The sequence below is a fragment of the Gopherus flavomarginatus genome, chromosome 12, assembly GCF_025201925.1.
Source record: "Gopherus flavomarginatus isolate rGopFla2 chromosome 12, rGopFla2.mat.asm, whole genome shotgun sequence".
Lineage (NCBI taxonomy): Eukaryota > Metazoa > Chordata > Testudines > Testudinidae > Gopherus > Gopherus flavomarginatus.
The window spans coordinates 50,098,095-50,115,167 of NC_066628.1; the positions used below are offsets into that span (position 1 = coordinate 50,098,095).

Sequence of the window (17,073 nt, forward strand, 5' to 3'; positions counted from 1 at the left end):
CCAGGGCAGCCTGGTGCTCATGCCTCTGCCCCCTCAGACACCAAGGCTGTGACAAGCAAGATAGTAGTGCAAGAAAGAATCAGAGAATATCAGGGTAAGAAGGGACCTTGTCTAGTCCAACCCCCTGCTCAAAGCAGGACCAATCCCCAGACAGATTTTTGCCCCAGATCCCTAAATGGCCCCCTCAAGGGCTGAGCTCATAACCCTGGGTTTAGCAGGCCAATGCTCAAACCACTGAGCTGTCCAAAGCCCTGCTGGGGGGGCCCCTCTCCATTTCCCAGCCAGCTCCAAGCTGAAACCCCCTCCAGCCCCTCCTCTCTGGGCTGTGTCTCTTTCCTGGGCCAGGAGGTCACCTGATCTCTTTGTTCTCCCACACCTTTAGCATCCCCTTGCAGGGGGGAAGGGCCCGGGCCATTAGTTGCCAGGCGACAGAGGGTCGGCCAGAAACGGAGGCACCCACACAGTATTCAGAGTAAACATTAAGAACAGTCCCACTTTGTCACACCTTGTCAGCTGTGGAGGTAGCGATTTCATGAGGCCAGGACTCCGCAGGCGACAGTCCACAGAGAGTGAAAGTCCTTTTCAAATGGCACCTTTAGCTCCCTCTGCAAGGTGCACTGGAACTCAGAGCTGAGGCTGGTTTGCCCCAGGGGATCACCTGGATACTGCTGTGTCAGGCGCGTCAGAAAGGCCAGAGAGCGATTCGCTGAAGCGGGATAGGTGGCAAGAGTGGAAACATGCTGCCCGGGCCAGCAGGCCCCCACAGAGACACCCCCAGACTCTAAGCCAATCTGCATCCTCAGGTATCCGTAAGCAGCCCACACAGACTCCAGTGGGAGCCGCAGACGCGCATCAATAAAGCAAAACCCAGTGCAGTATCTAACGCCGTCCACTCCTCAGGCAGGACTGCCCATGGAGCTGCAGGGCTCGTCCGACAGCTGACCAACAATGGACTCAGTCCAGGGGTCCGAACCTTTCTACTGCACACCAAGGTGTTACACCTCCCTGCACCAGACTAAGGGAACTGCACATTCTGATGGAAGAGGCAAGGAGCAGACCTGCCAGGGCAGCGCTTGCCAGGGGAGCTTTTATGTAACATACAGGCAGAAGCAGCGTGGAGAGGAGCAGCCTATTTTTATCAGCCGTAATCAATGCAGTTACGAAACCAGAAGCCTGGGCTCTGAAGCCAAGTAACGGAGACAAGCAAGGGCCTGTGCAGAGGCAAATCAAGTAGCAAACAGAAAATCTCTGTTACAGGCCTGGCCCCAGACGAAGTCAATGGGAACTGACGCCCCCCTCCCCCCGATACCCTGCATTAAAGGATGCAGACCAGGGTGATGCAGCCCTTCCAAATGAAGGCTGCTAAGTGGGGCCACTCCTAGCTCCTCGGACTGGGCACATGATCCATAGCAGGAACGACTATCAATGGGAGATGGTAATGCCAGGGCATTGGATAAGAATTAGATACATTCCTGGAGAGGACAAGTCCATCAATGGCTATTAGCCAGGACTGGCAGGGACACAACCCCATGCTCTGGGTGTCCCTAAACCTCTGACTGGCAGACACTGGATGGACCACTCAACTGCCCTGTTCTGTTCACTCCCTCTGAAGCACCTGGCACTGGCCACTGTCAGAGACAGGATACTGGGTTTGATGGACCATTGGTCCAGTGTGGCCGTTCTTATGTAATGCCTATTGCCTCTGCTTGCCCATTCTCTGATACTGGCACAGGCTAGAACTCTGCTCTCTGGAGCGCGGCCAGCCATGGGTCCTTGTGTACCAGAATGCCCCGTGGCTTCCCTACAAGAATGAATCAGCAGGGAGAGGGTGACCTGCACTCACCCCACCCTCTCAGCCCCACGTACCAGAGCGAATCTCCAAGCAAAGATGGAGGGAAAAAGCTTTCGGTCTGTGTGACGATGCGGTTCTGGTGGGACCCAACTGAGGTGCCAATTCAGGACCAATTGCTCAAACAGGGCAGTCACAGCCTAAGGCTGGGGTTTTTCCACCAGACAAAAAGGACTTCGGTTTCACCCCACTGGCTAACCACAAGTCACACAAGCAATTTCCTTAGACACTCCAGTCTCCCAGTATCACCACCAGTCCCACTCATCCTGGGGATGAAGGGTTATGAAAACCAACACCCCAATAAAAGAGAAAGGTTCTCTCAATTCCAAAGAATTCAAGCCCCAGACCCAGGTCAATATACACATCAGATCTTACCCACAAATCACGCTGTTGCCAATCCTTTAGAATCTAAAATCTAAAGGTTTATTCATACAGGGAAAAAGGTAGAGATGAGAGCTAGAATTGGTTAAATGGAATCAATTACATACAGTGATGGCAAAGTTCTTAGTTCAGGCTTGTAGCAGTGATGGAGTAAACTGCAGGTTCAAATCAAGTCTCTGGAGAACATCCCCCGCTGGGATGGGTCATCAGTCCCTTGTGTAGAGCTTCAGTTTGTAGCAAAGTCCCTCCAGAGGTAGGAAGCAGGACTGAAGACAAGATGGAGATGAGGCATCAGCCTTATATAGGCACTTCCAGGTGTAAGAACACTTCTTTGTTCTTACTGTGGAAAATTACAGCAAAATGGAGTCTGCAGTCACATGGGCCAGTTCCTGCACACCCTGCTGAGTTACAAGGCGTATCTGCCTCCTCTCAATGGGTCAGTTGTGTAGCTGATGGTCCTTAATGGGCCATCAGGCAGTTTAGGTAGAGCTAACACCAACTCGTCTGGGATTTTCCCCAGAACTACAGCACAGATTTGAAATGCAGACAGTATAGAGCCAATACTCATAACTTCAACTGCAAAATGATACAGACATACAGATAGCATAATCATAACCAGCAACCCATAACCTGGTCTTAGACACCTTATATGACCCCCTTTACATAAGATTTGGTGCCACTACAGGACCTTGGTTGCAAAGCATGTTCTATATGGTCCCAGTTTATATCAATAACATCACAATCTGCCAAGCCCCAAGCCCAGGGTTGCCCATTCCCCTTGGTACAGCTCCCTAACACACGTCAGGGGTGGGGCTCCTTCTGAAAGCAGGCCAATGTCACCCATGTTAGCAACAGAAACGCCCAGCCCTGAACTCAGATCTTGGCAGGTCAATAACAAAGGAAATGGATTTTCAACTATTCTGATTTCAATTTACCTACAAATGTGTAGCAACATTTTTAAAGGGGCCTCAGCCCTGCCTCCAATTTCATGCAACATCCAATCAGCAGGCACCAAGTAGCAGAAGTTGGTCACCTAATGACAGCATTTGCTGGCTGCAGTCAGGCACACATTTAAATGAGGGTTTTTTGTGGCCACAGAAGTAAAGCTACTTCTTAAAATTGCCCCTTCGAGCCAGCCCCCAGATCCAGAGAAGAATCCCCTGCCCTGTTACAGAACACCTTTCACTAAGCGATCTCAAAGCACCGAACGACGAGCAGCATGTTCCAGCTTCATTAGCTAAGCCTCACACCCCTGGGGAGGCTGGCACCACCCCCATCTTACTGAGAGGGTTAGCAAAGCCCAAGAGGAGACAGGACTGGCCGACAGAGTGGCAAAGACAGGAGTAAAATTATCATTATTAATAAGCAATTAGTTCAGGGCTCTGATCCCCACCAGGCCCCCATTTGCGCTGAGTGTGGTACACACACAGATAAAGAGAACAGACCCCCCCACTCGCCGTCCCAGGATTCAGGGCTCTTTTAGGGCTCTTTTGACGCATTCTATCCTCCCCATGTGCATGTCTCTTTTTCAAGGGTGGGATTCGCAGCTGGGCCCAACCCCAATGGGGATCTGGATTCCAAGCCCTGAGCTGGGGCTTGGGGCAGTGGCTTGGCCGGTCAGGAATAGGAATGCCGTTTTTGGAGTGCGGGGAAGGCCTGGGATTTACATTCTCTCTGGAGCGGGAGCAGAGGTGGTGGCTGGGATGCAGAGTCCTTGACAGAGGCCCTGATGGCTGGGACACCTTTGAGTATTCAGAGAGCACGTTTCGGAGCGCTCAGACCCGCTTACACCTAAGTGCTCCAGCAGTTTAGTCCGCACCATGGAAATGGAGGAACATCATCTGATCAGCCCCGCAAGGGGCTTGGGGACACGCTAGATGCTGAGGCCCTGTCCTGTCTGCCTGGGTTGAAGTCCACGTCACTGTCCCAGGACCAGGCCTGCTACTGCAGGAATGGCTCAGGTTCCTGAGGGTGCAGCGTGGGGCATGAGTCCTTGTGGGCACAAGCCCCTGAAGCAGGAATACCCTCTACTGCAAATGGCCCAAGGTTTTCTGTAACGTGGTTAATTTCCCATGTGAATTTCACGCTGGGAACTGTTGATGGTCTCAGTGCAGCCCAGACAGTGGCAAAGTGAGTCACCACCTGCCCCCTCTCCCCCAGGTAGGGAGGGGTTTTGTTCTCCACCATGTGTCCGGCCAGGGGGGTCACCCGAACTGTTTATGAGGGTGAGTTCTGTGTGTGGATGCCTGCCCAATGGGGACAGGAGTGAATCCCAGTGGAGACAGTAGTTAAATCCGTCAGCAATCCCTGGGTCTTCTGCCCTCCCTCTGCCCCCCGATGCATATCTCCCTGGGGACACAAACCAAGGGGAGCAGGGTGGGTGTGGAGTGAACGGGGCCTGGTGGGAGTGGAGGCCCTGTGCTGTGAGGGGAATGGGTTGGCCTGTGGCTCAGCTGGACTAGCTCCTTGTCAGTCCAGTTCCCCAGCATCACGGGCCCCATCAAAGGAAAAGACCCGGTATCTGCACCTCCCAGTGCACATGCATTTGGCAGCAGGGCTGCCAGGCCTCGGAGGTGCGTGGGTTCTGGGGGGAGGGGGAGCACCGAACGCAGCTTCGTGAGTCACTTCACCCCAGAGGCACAATTAACTCCTAATAACCCCCTCCCCGGCCCAGCGGAGCTGCTGGCTTGAAACCAGAGTCTTCTCAGAGCCTCCCTGGACAGGAAAACACACACCAGCATGGCTGGGACAGGAATGCAGGTGTGAGGGGACAGGAGCAGCTGGGAAACACGGCTTGGGAAGGTGACCTTTGAGGTGGGGTATATCCGGTGCCCCTCACCATGGCATCTGGGCCCCACAGCAAACTTGGGAACAGTAGGGGAACACTCATTGGTTTTCTCTCCAGACACCCCATCCGGTATCCTCACACCATGCAGGGGAGTGGCCCGGCAGCAGAGCCAGGGAGCCAGGTGTCACAGAGTGTGGGGAAGTCAAGGCCCTGCACCCGTCTTCCTGAGATTCACCATGACTCTCAGCCAGCCAGTAAAACAGAAGGTTTAGTAGATGACAGGAACACAGTCCCAAGTGGAGCGTGTAGGTACAACCAGAACCCCTCAATCAAGTCCTTCTGGGGGGTTCAGGGAGCTTAGACCCCAGCTTGGGGTTCCCTGAGTTGCACCCCCCAGCCCGACTGAAAAACAAAACGCCCTCCAGCAGCTCTTTCCCCCCTCCGCTCTGCTACTCCTCTCCTTTGTTCAGTCTCCCAAGCACAAGGTGTCACTTATCCCAACCCCCCTCCTGGCTCAGGTTACAGCTCGGTAGCTTCCTTCAAGGGAAGTCCCCCATCCCCAATGTCAGGTTTCAGAGTAGCAGCCGTGTTAGTCTGCATTGCAAAAAGAACAGGTGTACTTGTGGCACCTTACAGACTAACACATTTATTTCAGCATGAGCTTTCGTGAGCTACAGCTCACTTCTTCGGATGCACAGAATGGAACACACAGACAGGAGATATTTATACATACAGAGAACATGAAAAGATGGAAGTATGCATGTTCTCTGTATGTATAAATATCTCCTGTCTGTGTGTTCCATTCTATGCATCCGAAGAAGTGAGCTGTAGCTCACGAAAGCTCATGCTGAAATAAATTTGTTAGTCTCTAAGGTGCCACAGGTACTCCTGTTCTTCATCCCCAGTGTAACTCCCCTGCAACATTCCCAGGTCAAATCTGCCCCGCTTCCTGCTCTGTCACACCAGGTTCTTTAGATTCTATTCCTGGCTGTGTTTCTGAATCACCTTGTGCCTCAATTTCCCCATTTGTTAATTGGCAGTAATACCAGTGCCCGCATTTTGTGGGGCCCAGGGCATGCTCGCTAATGCGTGTCTCTAATGCCCCTTGGGACTGTGATGGCGAGGGATCCCTTCCCACGTGTGTTCTCAGGGCCAGGGCCAGCCGCCTTGCTGGCTGGCTGCGTCTGGGCAAGTGAGCTGCACTCGTGCCCTGCGAGGTGTAAAATTGCTTTCCTGGAAGCTGCCCACAGCTCTGGGCCCTTAATCTCCCTTGGGATTAAAGTGTCAGTACTGGAGGAGCCGCCGGGGGGAGGGCTGGACTGTTGGCTGGAAGTGACGCTGGCGCTGGCTGTCTGCTCTGTCTGTGCCCTGGCATGGCCCCCGGAAGCCTCCAGGCACTAGAGAGCAGAGAGAAAGGCCAGGCAGAGGAGTGGCACCCAGAGCCCGGCTAGCGTCTGGCATTGGCACAGCAGAGCGCCCACCTTGTCCCAGGCAAACAGCTCACCAGGTGCCCTGCCCCTTCCCTGCTCTCAGCCCGTCCTCAGGCCAGCTCTGTTCCCGGGGGGGGAAGCGGGGGCAAGTGACTCTCCCAGGCTAAGAGTGCGAGCGCTGGGTGGGGCTGGGGTCACATCCTGCTTCTGGATCCACATTGTGTGCACGGCTGTTTTCTGCCTGGGGTAGGGGATGGGATCAAACCCAGGGGGCTGTGGTGCCAGCCGATCCCTGGGTGCTGTCTTGCTCCCTTGTGAGTGCTGACCGGGAGTGGAGGATATGTGTTCAGAGGAAGTGCTCTCAGCAGGAGGGGGTTGGTGCTAGAGTTTTGCTGGCTAGACTGTAAAATGTAAGGGTGGGATTTTCAGAGGCTCCCAAGCACGTCAGAGGCACAGATCTCATTGCCCCACAGTGGGAGTCGTGCTCCTAACACATCTCGGTGCAGGAACCAAGTGGGCATTTTCTGTAATATTTTTGATGATGCTTGTGTGTGCCTCAGTTTCCCGTATAGTTTGTATGGCTTTCCCCTGGGGGGGGGAAAGGATTCAGTTTGCTCTCAGGGCAGGCAAAAAAAAAAAAACAAACCCAATCCAAGAAGACAATGGGAAGGCCCAATTCCCAGAATATTGACACCTAGCAACCAATCATCCAGAGGGAGGGGGATTTCCCTGCTGCTCAGCAGGCCCCAGCATGAGAACAAAGGACTGGGAGGTGGGAGGACAGGAGCTGGCTGCAGGTGGAGGCTGGGGGCTGTTACCTGGGAACTGATGAAGGAAGGAAGTCAGAGAGACAGAGCCTGCAAATGGAGGTCCCTGCAGCTTGGCTAGTGCATTGCTCTGGAATGGCCAGGACGGTCTAGGCTTTGACCATCAGTTCTGTGCTAACCTCAGGAGTTTCTGGGCTGTGTGCCCAGCAATGAATATACCCGACTGTTCAGAAAACGCTGGGAATACGTGTTGAGCTGCATTCCTCCCTGCAGAGTGGGCAAGCCTTGAGCAGGGCTCTGTCTCCGCTGGGCTCACTGAACAGAGCACCCGAGGGTCAGTCTCCAGAGACGGGGAGGCTGCGCGGCCTGCCCTGAAGGAAGAGTGAGACCCGCTGGGGGTCCCCCAAGAGACTGTTCCATGTTGGGGCTGTAGCTCCGATCCTGTGGATCTGTGACAGCTGCCTTTGCAAATCGCACGGTGTGTTTGTACAGAGCCTCTCATCTCAAGTCTATAGCCAGCGACTGCCTTGCCCACTACTGAAATGCAGCCATCTCTGGTGTGAAACGCGGCTGGACTTGCCAGCAGTCACCACAGTGCACTGCAGCATGAGAATAGCAGCGCAGGGAGGCAAAATGGAATTACCTGGATTGCAGTTCGGCCAGGGACGAGGGTTAAGACCCCAGTTCTTGCAAGAAATAAATGTAAATCTTTGCCCAGGGATGGCAGCAGTCAGCTCCTGGCTTTTAAGTTGTGTTGTAAAGACGGTTCATCTTGTTGTACAGACAAAACTACACAGGATCTTTTCAGGGGGCAAGACAAAGATGGCACATTTATTATGATAATTTGATTTATGACCAATAACTAATATTTTAATTCTTATACACACATATTATACCTAATATCTACACACACACACACACACACACGCACCCATCAGATGTTCTGCAGCTGCTGCATAGTTACCAGTCCTGAACATAGCTTGAGTTCATGGCTTGATTTTGCAGCTTGGGTTTGTAGCTTGTGGCGGTGACTGGCCAGGAAAGCCGGGCAGAAGGACGAGCTGGGTCTCTGTTGGGCCTGCACCGATGCCCTTCTATGTTGGCAGCAGAATGTTACCCTCCAAAGTCTCCCATCTCACCCATCCTTTTTGTAGGTTTTAATTTGAATCCAGAGTCTATAGGTCTTGCTGTGTCAAGCTGCCTCTGGATTTGGTGATTGATCACCCGTCAATTGCAGACGTGACTTTCAGCCTCGGACCTGACTTTGATCTTCCTTCTGTTGTACCTTTTCTTTTTAGGGTGGATGCTTCTTACCTTGTTAGGGCTCTTGTCTGCATCTTCAGCCGGTGGGGTTTGAACTCTATTTCATCAGGACAGGCTGGGGCTGGAGGTTGATTCCATCATCCATGCATACCTCAGTCACACAGCTAAACTAGACTAAGGAGATTACAGCAGAGTTTGCAAAAATGAAGGTTGGAGGAAGCTTTTACAAAATGAAGTGAGCTTTTTAAAATGGGGTTTGAATTACAATATGGCAAACAGTGAACAGAAGTTACAATGTAGGCAAGTGTAGTGAATGGTGAACAGAAGTTACATTAATAAAGTAAACAATTAAAAACAATTTCGCGTATCAGTTCTACAGTATCCTCCAGCAGCCAGCCCTCTCTGCCGCTGCTGGGCACTGGAGATGCCAGAGTTTGGCAAGCAGGTTAAAGATACAGATCCTGGCGACCTTGCTCCGCTGTTTATGTTACAGCAGCACCCAATGCAGAGTGGGGCTGCTCTGTGCCCAGGGCACTGTGTTACCTGCTTCTTGGCAGCGGCCCCATCTGTACTGCAGCCCTAGGGGATTGCTCGGTCCCCTCATGTCCTGGGCCTGGGCCTGCTTGTCAAGTCCTGAGGGGCTCTCCCTGTGCCCCCTCTCATTTACTGTGGGGCTGCTCCTGAGCAGTGGGCTGCCGGCACTGGGGTTTCTTGCCTGGATGTTGCACAGAGGTCTCCGGGGGGGCCCGGGTGGTGAGACCAGCTCACCTGTGGCTCCGCTGATGCCTTGCTAAGAGTCCGACCTCCTAGCAGCTTTGCCGTCAAAACAGTTGGCTGGACGGTCGTCCTTCGTCCCAGCTGTTTTCCAAGTCAGACGTGCCGCAAACAGATCTGGGTTGGGCACTAAACTGAGTGAGACTTAAAAGGCAGCTGAGCCCAGTGGGTATAAAGAGAGACCGAACTCCCTAGCACGGTGGCTGCACGGAGCCTGAAAGGTCACGCTCCATTTGTTCCTCTCCGCCATGACGGCAACATCCCAAGGTTTCCTGCTGGTGTTCAGCTAAAGGTCACCCTGCAGCTCTCAGCCCTGGCTGGCTGGGTGGTAGGACATGTATGTGAGGGAGGCAGGGCGGCGGCTGGAGGGTTTGTTGTGGAAGGTGTTCACAGGGAGAACAGGCAATTCCATGGCTGTACATTGGCTGTGCCATGGTTTAATTGGCTTAGCGCTGTTCTTTCTCGTCAGATCTCATGCGAGAGGCCAGGCTGGCTTGATTGTTCTTGTTTATGCCGCAAAGCCATTACACAGTGCAAGGGGCGTTCGATCTCTTACAGGGCTGGGGTTTGTGTGGCATTCAGCTGTCGTGAGTTGGCATCTTTTGGAGCCCGCAGCGCCTGGAGGCTGGCGCACATGGGATGGGGCTGAGCTCAGTGCCGCTGGCATAGACCGCAGTGACCCGGCGCTGAGCTCCGGGAGGTGGTGACGCTGAGGAGGGGTTTCCCCTTTTAGTATTCACGGTTCCACATTTTATGACTTTGTTAGTAGCACCCTGGTGAAGCTCTTCCTCTCCGGTGGGTGAGCAGAGACCCTGCTCCTCCCCTGGGCCCCCCTAAGCAGGGGAGTCCTGCACATCTGGGCTCTGGGACCACTGCACAGCCTGGCTGGTCCTGCCATGGCTGGGCAGGTGAGGTAGCCTCCTGGCCGTGGCCATCTGTAACACTGCTGTCTCGGAGCACCAGCCAGAGGGCTGGAGCATGAGTGGGTGACTGCGTTACTCAGTCCTGCATCCACCAGCCCTGTCCTCATCCATCTCCCACCCCACCCTCGCTCCTGGGCCCCGCAGAGCTGGGTGCTGGCATACAAAGGGTGTGCGCTCCCAGTGCAGGCTCTTGTCCTCGTCCTGTCCCTGTGCAGTGACTTCTTGTGCCTGCCAGTCCGTGCCCGGCCTCCAGCCATACAGGAGGGGCAGGCTCTGTCACCAGGTCCCTACACACGTTCTCCCGGGGATTGGGTCCTGCAGGGGCAGCAGGGCCTCGTGGTCTGAGCGCAAGCCTGGAAGGTGGGACCTTCGGAGCTATCATCCTGCTCTGGCACTGACCTTGGCCAATTACCTCCCTGCTCTGTGCCTCAGTTTCCCCACCCGTGTCATGGGGTTAATGATGATATTTGCCTGCCTAGCACAGGGCTTGTGGCGCTGGTAAAGCGCTAGGTGAGTGCTCAGTGCCTGAATCAAATGAGAAGAGAGGGAGGCTCAGACATGCTCCAAAGACAACTGGTAAACAAACGTCACTCCAGTGTGGCTTCCTTCGCAGCCTGTGTCTGCACGGGGTGGGAGTGTGTCCAGCAGAGGCTCTCAAAGTGCTGCACGCTCTGACTGGGCCTTGCAAACCCACCCCCACCTCCCCACTCAAGTGAGCCAGGATTATCTTCATTTTCTAGGTGGGGAAACTGAGGCACAGAGCAGGGAAGTGACTTGCACAAATTCATGCAGCAGGTCAGTAGCAGAATCAGGAACGGACCCCTGCAGTTCTGAATCCAGTGCCCTGCTCTAACCACTGAGAAGTGCTGTCTTCCCATTGCCGTGTTTTATTAGGGCGACCAAACCTGCTGGGTCCGGAAGTGAGACTGCGCCACATTTCCTGGAGATCCAGCTGTAAGACTTGCTGTGCTGCTTCAGGGCATGAATGAGCCTTAACTCCTGGGGGCCAGGACCTTGCTGCCGGGCGGGTTATCTCTGAGCTGGGCATTGGGTGGTTCTTGCACCTTCCTCTGAAGCAAGTGCTGCTGGTCGCTGTTGGAGCTGGGAGCCTGGGCTGGTCTGCTCAGCCTGGCACAGCCTCTCTGCCTGTGATGTGGGCATGGAACACAATCCCCCTAGTCTCATGCCTGGCAGACCTGAGGGCAGTTTGCAGAGTTGCACCCAATGAGCTTTGCAGCAGCTCTCTAACCTCCCAGACTGACCCGAGCCGCGTAGGTGGGAAGCTGCAGTTAGCTCTTCAGGCTGAGCCCAGCGAGATTCCTGGGGACGTGGGCTGCGGGCGTGACCTCTGCTGTGGGTCTCCGTCAGGGAGGCAGTGGGTTTGTGAGCCCCAGGTGAGGGTGCTCTATAGGCTCATGCCATGCACAAACGCATGTGTCCCAGCATCGAGCTGGGAGCCATGTGGTATCCAGAGGGAGTCAGCACGTGGGCAGGAGGGGCCCTAGGGACGCCCAGTGGCACCAGTCTGGTTTCTGCTGTGATTCACTCTCTCTCTCTCTCGCTGTTTGTGCTCTGAGCTGCAGCCCTGGGGTGGGTGGTTACCCCTAGAGCTGGGGCCTGTGATATCTACCTGCCCAGGCCCCCATGTCTGGCCCCAGCGCTAAGTGCACTCCTGGATGGCACTAGGACGTCTCTTCTCCCCTTGTGCCCCTGCAGAGGGGCTGGCACTGCCCCAGAATGTGCCATTGCAACACCCACCTGTGAGCTGACTTTCACGCAGCTGAAGTCGATACTCAGCTGCTCGGTGGGTGACGCGCTGCCCAGGGAACACACTGCAGGCGCGGATCAGAATCCATGCGCCAGACTCTGAGTCAGCTGTGCTGGCCGTAACCGCAGACGAAGGCGTTCTCGGGTTGTGTGGCTCTTGTTGGTTGGTAGTTTGTAGGATGAAACTGCTCCAGTCCCAGGAGTTTGAGGTGGGGGAAGCGATCTGCTCAGGTGTTTGGGGGCAGCCTGCATCTGGCTGCATGTGCCTCGCGTCGAGGGACCAATGAGCCCTGGAGTGACCCAGGAAGCAGGGCATGGGCAGGGGGACTCGCGGGGAAGCAGCGCACAGGGGAGCTCCTGGGGGAGTGTCTCTGTTGGCTGAGCAGGACAAAGCACTGCCCCGGGACGAGCCAGGGAGGCAGAGTCGGGCTGTGCATCCACTCAGCTCTGGGCTTCCCTGGGGCAGTGCCATGGCGGGGGGTTGAGCTCTGCTGACAAGTGAGGGCTTTCTCTGCTTAGCATTGTCTGCCTGGAGCCCCGCTGTGGCGATGCCTCCTCGGCTACGCAGCCGTCTCTGCTCCCTGGCTCGCCCTCCTGACTGCCCAGACCCTGGCAGTGCAAAGCAGGAGCCAGGGCGGGTGGGAACCCTGCCTCACCCATTGCAGGCTAGGCCTGTGGTGCGGTGCCAGCCAGCAGTCAGCCCATTCCCCCTCCCGGGGGAGTGGGGCGCGCACAGGCCCAGAGCTGTTTCCAAGCCATGAAGGCCGGGGGGATCCTTCCTGACGTCAGGGAATGGGTGGGAGGTTGGGAGACATGGTCACATTGACCCCCAAGGAGCCGGTGCTTTGTGCTGGCCCTGGGGCCCGCCAGCTCCCACAGGGTTGGCTCCCCCCACTCCAGTTCCTCTCCCCTGACCCCGCTGCAGAATGGCTGGCGCCCCGAGGCGACGTGGCGTGCAGGAGACCGGCGCTGCCGTCAGCCTCCCACAGGCAGACAGGCCGGGGCTCTCAGGCCTCCCCCGCACCCCCAAAGCAAACCCTCTGTCCTGCAGAACAAGGCCCAGAGCCCCCAGGACTGGCTCAGCTGCTCCCTCTCGCGGCCCCCAAGCCCCTGTCCATGGTGCTGAGTGTGAGCAGCTCACAGGCTGTGCCCAGGCCCAGGCTGGGAGCCGGCAGCCCTCGGCTGCTTGTCACACTGAGGTGGGGATTTGGCTGGTGCTGCTCGTCTGCTCGCACAGCGCCGGTGCCCTCAGCTCCCTCGTCCGCTCCCACGGTGCCCTCACCCCTGGGCCCCTCGTCCGCTCCCACAGTGCCCTCACCCCTGGGCCCCTCGTCCGCTCCCACGGTGCCCTCACCCCTGGGCCCCTCGTCCGCTCCCACGGTGCAATCGCCCCCGGCTCCCTCGTCCGCTCCCACGCTGCCCTCACCCCTGGGCCCCTCGTCCGCTCCCACGCTGCCCTCGCCCCCGGCTCCCTCACCCGCTCCCACGCTGCCCTCACCCCCAGGCCCCTCGTCCGCTCCCGCGCTGCCCTCGCCCCCGGCTCCCTCGTCGGCTCCCATGCTGCCCTCGCCCACGGCTCCCTCGTCCGCTCCCATGGTGCCCTCGCACCTGGGACCCTCGTCCGCTCCCATGCTGCCCTCGCTCCCGGCTCTCTCGTCCGCTCCCATGCGGCCCTCGCCCCACAGTGAGCTGTGTCTCCAGTTCCTAGGAGCTACCCCCAGGCAGAATGACCCAGAAGCCAAAGAGCAAATGGGGCCCGTCCTCAGTGGTGCAGAAACCATTGTGTGTTAGGAGCCAGCCTCAGCAGCTGTCCTGCTCTGAAATGCCCGTTCCAGCTACTTCGTCCTGTGGCTATCACTGGCTCGTGCCCAGTGTGGCTGGTGCGTTCTCTCTCTCCAGTTCCGTCTGCCTGCAGCCGGGTTCCCCGCACAGCCTGTTGGGCTGTCCTACGGTCTAGTGCCTTTCACTGGGGGCCGTGTTCCTCCATTTCCTGTCGTTCCACCCCAGCTTGTTCATCACTGCTTTGCACGTATCCCCTACCCCCATGGCCGATCTCGTTTAGCCTTTCCTCCTCCAGGGTCCCTGCAGCTCCCCGATCACTTTGGTTGCCTTTCTCTTGGCTCCCTGCAGCGCCAGCCTTGTGCCGCTGGGCGCCCCGGGCTGGCGAGGGGCCCAGCTCTGGCAATCTCGCGGTGGTGTTTTTACGGCAGTCAGCGTGGATCGAGCCAGCTGGTCTCTGAGTCATGGCTGCAACCCCTGTGCCTCCCTGCTGCTTCCTCCGGGTATAATGACGCTGTTTGTTCCCAGTAGCTCTGGAGCAGCTTTTCAGGCGGGTGTGGTGGGGGTTCCTGGGGGAAATGGCTGAGCGGCTGGCATCCAGCGAGCACAAAGCAAGCTCACAGCTTGGCAACAAAAGCTGCAGATGTTTGCTCCACAGGTGCCCCATAAACCCACTGCATGAAGGGCCCTTGTGTATGCCATTGGCTACTCTAGGGGCCAGCGGGGGCTGGATGGCTCTGCTGGGCTCCCTGCTCAGAGGAGGCTCGCTCGGCGGCTCCAACACGCTGCCGCTCGCTTACTCTGGCCGCAGCAGCGATGCTCTGGGATCCCTGGGGGGCTGGGGGTGTATCTGCTGCTCCCTGGGCTTTCCTGAAAGATGCCAATCCCTCCTGCAGCAGACCAGCATGTCAGGCCGGGAGATGCCCTGGTGACTTGCCTGCAGCAGAGGGGAGATGTGGGGTTGACCCGTTACTGGTACTCACAGGACTTCTCTCTCCTCCTTGCTCTTTACTGCTTGTGGTCAGAGTTGGGTTTCTGCCAAGCGTGGGTCCCCGGCTCCTTTTCCCCTTCACCTGGAGGTGCTGGGCTCATCCACCGCCGTCTCCCTGGGGCTGCGGCACTGTCCCAGCCAGAGGGATATTTGAGAAGAGATGCCATGCTTGGCCAGGCCCTAAGGGACGAGATGGCACCAGGCCTCAGAGCCATGTTCAGTCCTTGTTTGCGTGGGGCATGAGAAGGAACTGGGGCCTGTGGAGCCCTTCAAGAGCCAGGCACAGGCTTCCTTCCTGTTTGCTGGGTGACGGGAGTTCCTGCAGCTCAGCTGACCCTGAGCATCCTGAGCCGGTGCCCAAGGCCAGGAACACAGTGTCCTAGCCCAGCTTTCCAGCTGGAGGAACAGCATGTTTGGTGCCCTGCCCGAATTCCTGCTGCAGCTGTGGCACTTTGAGTTGGAGGTTGTGTCCTTCTCCTTCCTTCCACCCCGACGTGCTGCTGGTGGAACAGAACTGCGGCTGCGGCCAACCCCAGAGGTGGCTGAATCGGGACCATGCCCGGCTGCCCCTTGCACCTTCATGTATGTTAATCTCTGTTTAGCTGCTAACATCCCCCTCCCCCCAATCTGGTGTTTGGGGAACGTGCGCCAGCATCCTGGAAAAGGACCCCCCCCCCCAAACAGGAGCCGGGTCCAACTCCCCCTGCAGCCCCCAGACACACAGCCCCCCCCTTGCACCCTACCCCTCTGCTCCACGGCCTCCCAGTGGGTGTGCAAAGCCACTAATTCAGGGTGCAGTAAATCAAAGGGAGCCATCCCTGGATCCTTCACTGAGAGCAGCATCCTGCACGGACCCTGCAGAATCTGGGGGCTGCTGGCTGAAGTTGACTCTGCAAGTAGAAATGGGTGGGGGGAGCTGGGGGCATGCAGGACCCAGCCCATTTCAGGCCATGTAGGAGAGACTCAGCAAGTGAATGGTGCCCAGAAGCACCCTGGGCGCCCGCGTGGCCTGCGGAGACCAGTGCTAGGGCGGCAGGGAGCTGGGGAGCAGCAGGGGCTGCTTCTGCTCCTTGCCTCAGCCTCTGGGGAAACGGCCCTTGCTGGAGTTACTGGGCAGGGCTAAAGCAGGATCCCAGCGGAAGGAACGGTGGCTAGAAATCCCCTGGGACAGGCCAGTGGGGCTCCGCGACTGGACGCAGCAGTGGAATACCAGCTTAACAAGGGGCATCAGGGATTCGCCGTCACAGACCATATGGGGATGTTCTCCTAACAACTCTGCTGTGGGATTATTTCAGGGCTATGAATCTGAATTATTGTCATGGCAACGGTGCGGAGCCGAGGGATGTGTTGTGCCTTCCAGTGAGTGCTAGGCCCAGGATTAGAGGCTGAGCTGTGTCTGCGTGTGCAGGGAGGACGCACATGCACTCAGACAGCCTCGGGCATGCACACTGATGCACGTGGGTGCACGCAGGTATACGTACACAGATCGAGGATTTAGGAAGCTGGTTAACTGCTTCCTCAAGGATTGTATAAACTGGCCCAAATGGCAAATTGTGTCTTTTGCATTGAAAAGTCTCCTGCCCCCTGATCCCAGCGCCTGGTGGCCCAGGGTTTTGGCTTTCTTTGCAGTGAAACCAGTTGTGACTGGTTCAGTTCTCTCTGTGTCTTTTCCAAATGGGCCCCTCTGTGTTCAGCAGGTGACAGGGCCCCAGGCTGGCACCCCCTTGGCCAGGGGATCGGTCCTAGAGCAATTGGCTGGCGGCCGCCTGTCTGTGGTGCGGCAGTGCCCCCCTGTGGGCGATGGGAGCAATGCAGCATCTCCCCACTTCCCTGCTCCCCTCCTGGTCTGCATTTGGGGTACTCTGCTCAGCGTCGAGCCCAGGCCTTCAGCTGCTGTTCATGGCCACCGTGGGCCACTGGCAGGGCTGGGGCTGCCCTCCGGGGCCAGCTCGGAAGCCAGCGGGGGGGCGTGTACAGCCAGGAGCACAGCGGCTGGGTCGGGAGGCCTGGGCTGGGACTATTTTTTGTCTCCTCACACATACCCAGGGGCCCTTCCTGTTAGAGGCGGCTCAGCCCCTGCTCTGTCCACACTGGGTTCAGCGCCACGAGGCTCCCAGCTCTGCCATGGCTGGGCTCCCTGGCGCAGCTTCTTGGTTTTGTCCCCTCTCTCTGTCTGGCCGCTGGCCCCGCAATGTTGTACAGACAAAACTACACAGGATCTTTTCGGGGGCAAGACAAAGATGCCACATTTATTATGATAACAATCTGATTTATGATCAATAACTAATATTTTAATACAGAGAGAGAGAGAGAGAGAGAGAGAGAGAGAGATGTTCTGCAGCTGCTGCATAGTTACCAGTC

At 56.8% G+C, this 17,073-nt stretch overlaps 1 protein-coding gene across 6 annotated transcripts in view; it reads left to right on the top strand.

Annotated features, from left to right (window-relative positions):
* Nucleotides 1-17,073, top strand: part of AATK (apoptosis associated tyrosine kinase) — a 64,600-nt gene that overhangs the window by 18,547 nt on the left and 28,980 nt on the right. Inside the window, exon 1 of one of the 6 annotated variants that reach the window (XM_050920745.1) lies at nt 15,278-15,294. The exons of the other annotated variants lie outside the window; for them this stretch is intronic. The gene's annotated coding sequence lies outside the window, so the exon portion shown is untranslated. Of the gene's footprint in view, nt 1-15,277; nt 15,295-17,073 lie in introns of those variants that run through there. 6 annotated transcript variants of the gene reach the window in all.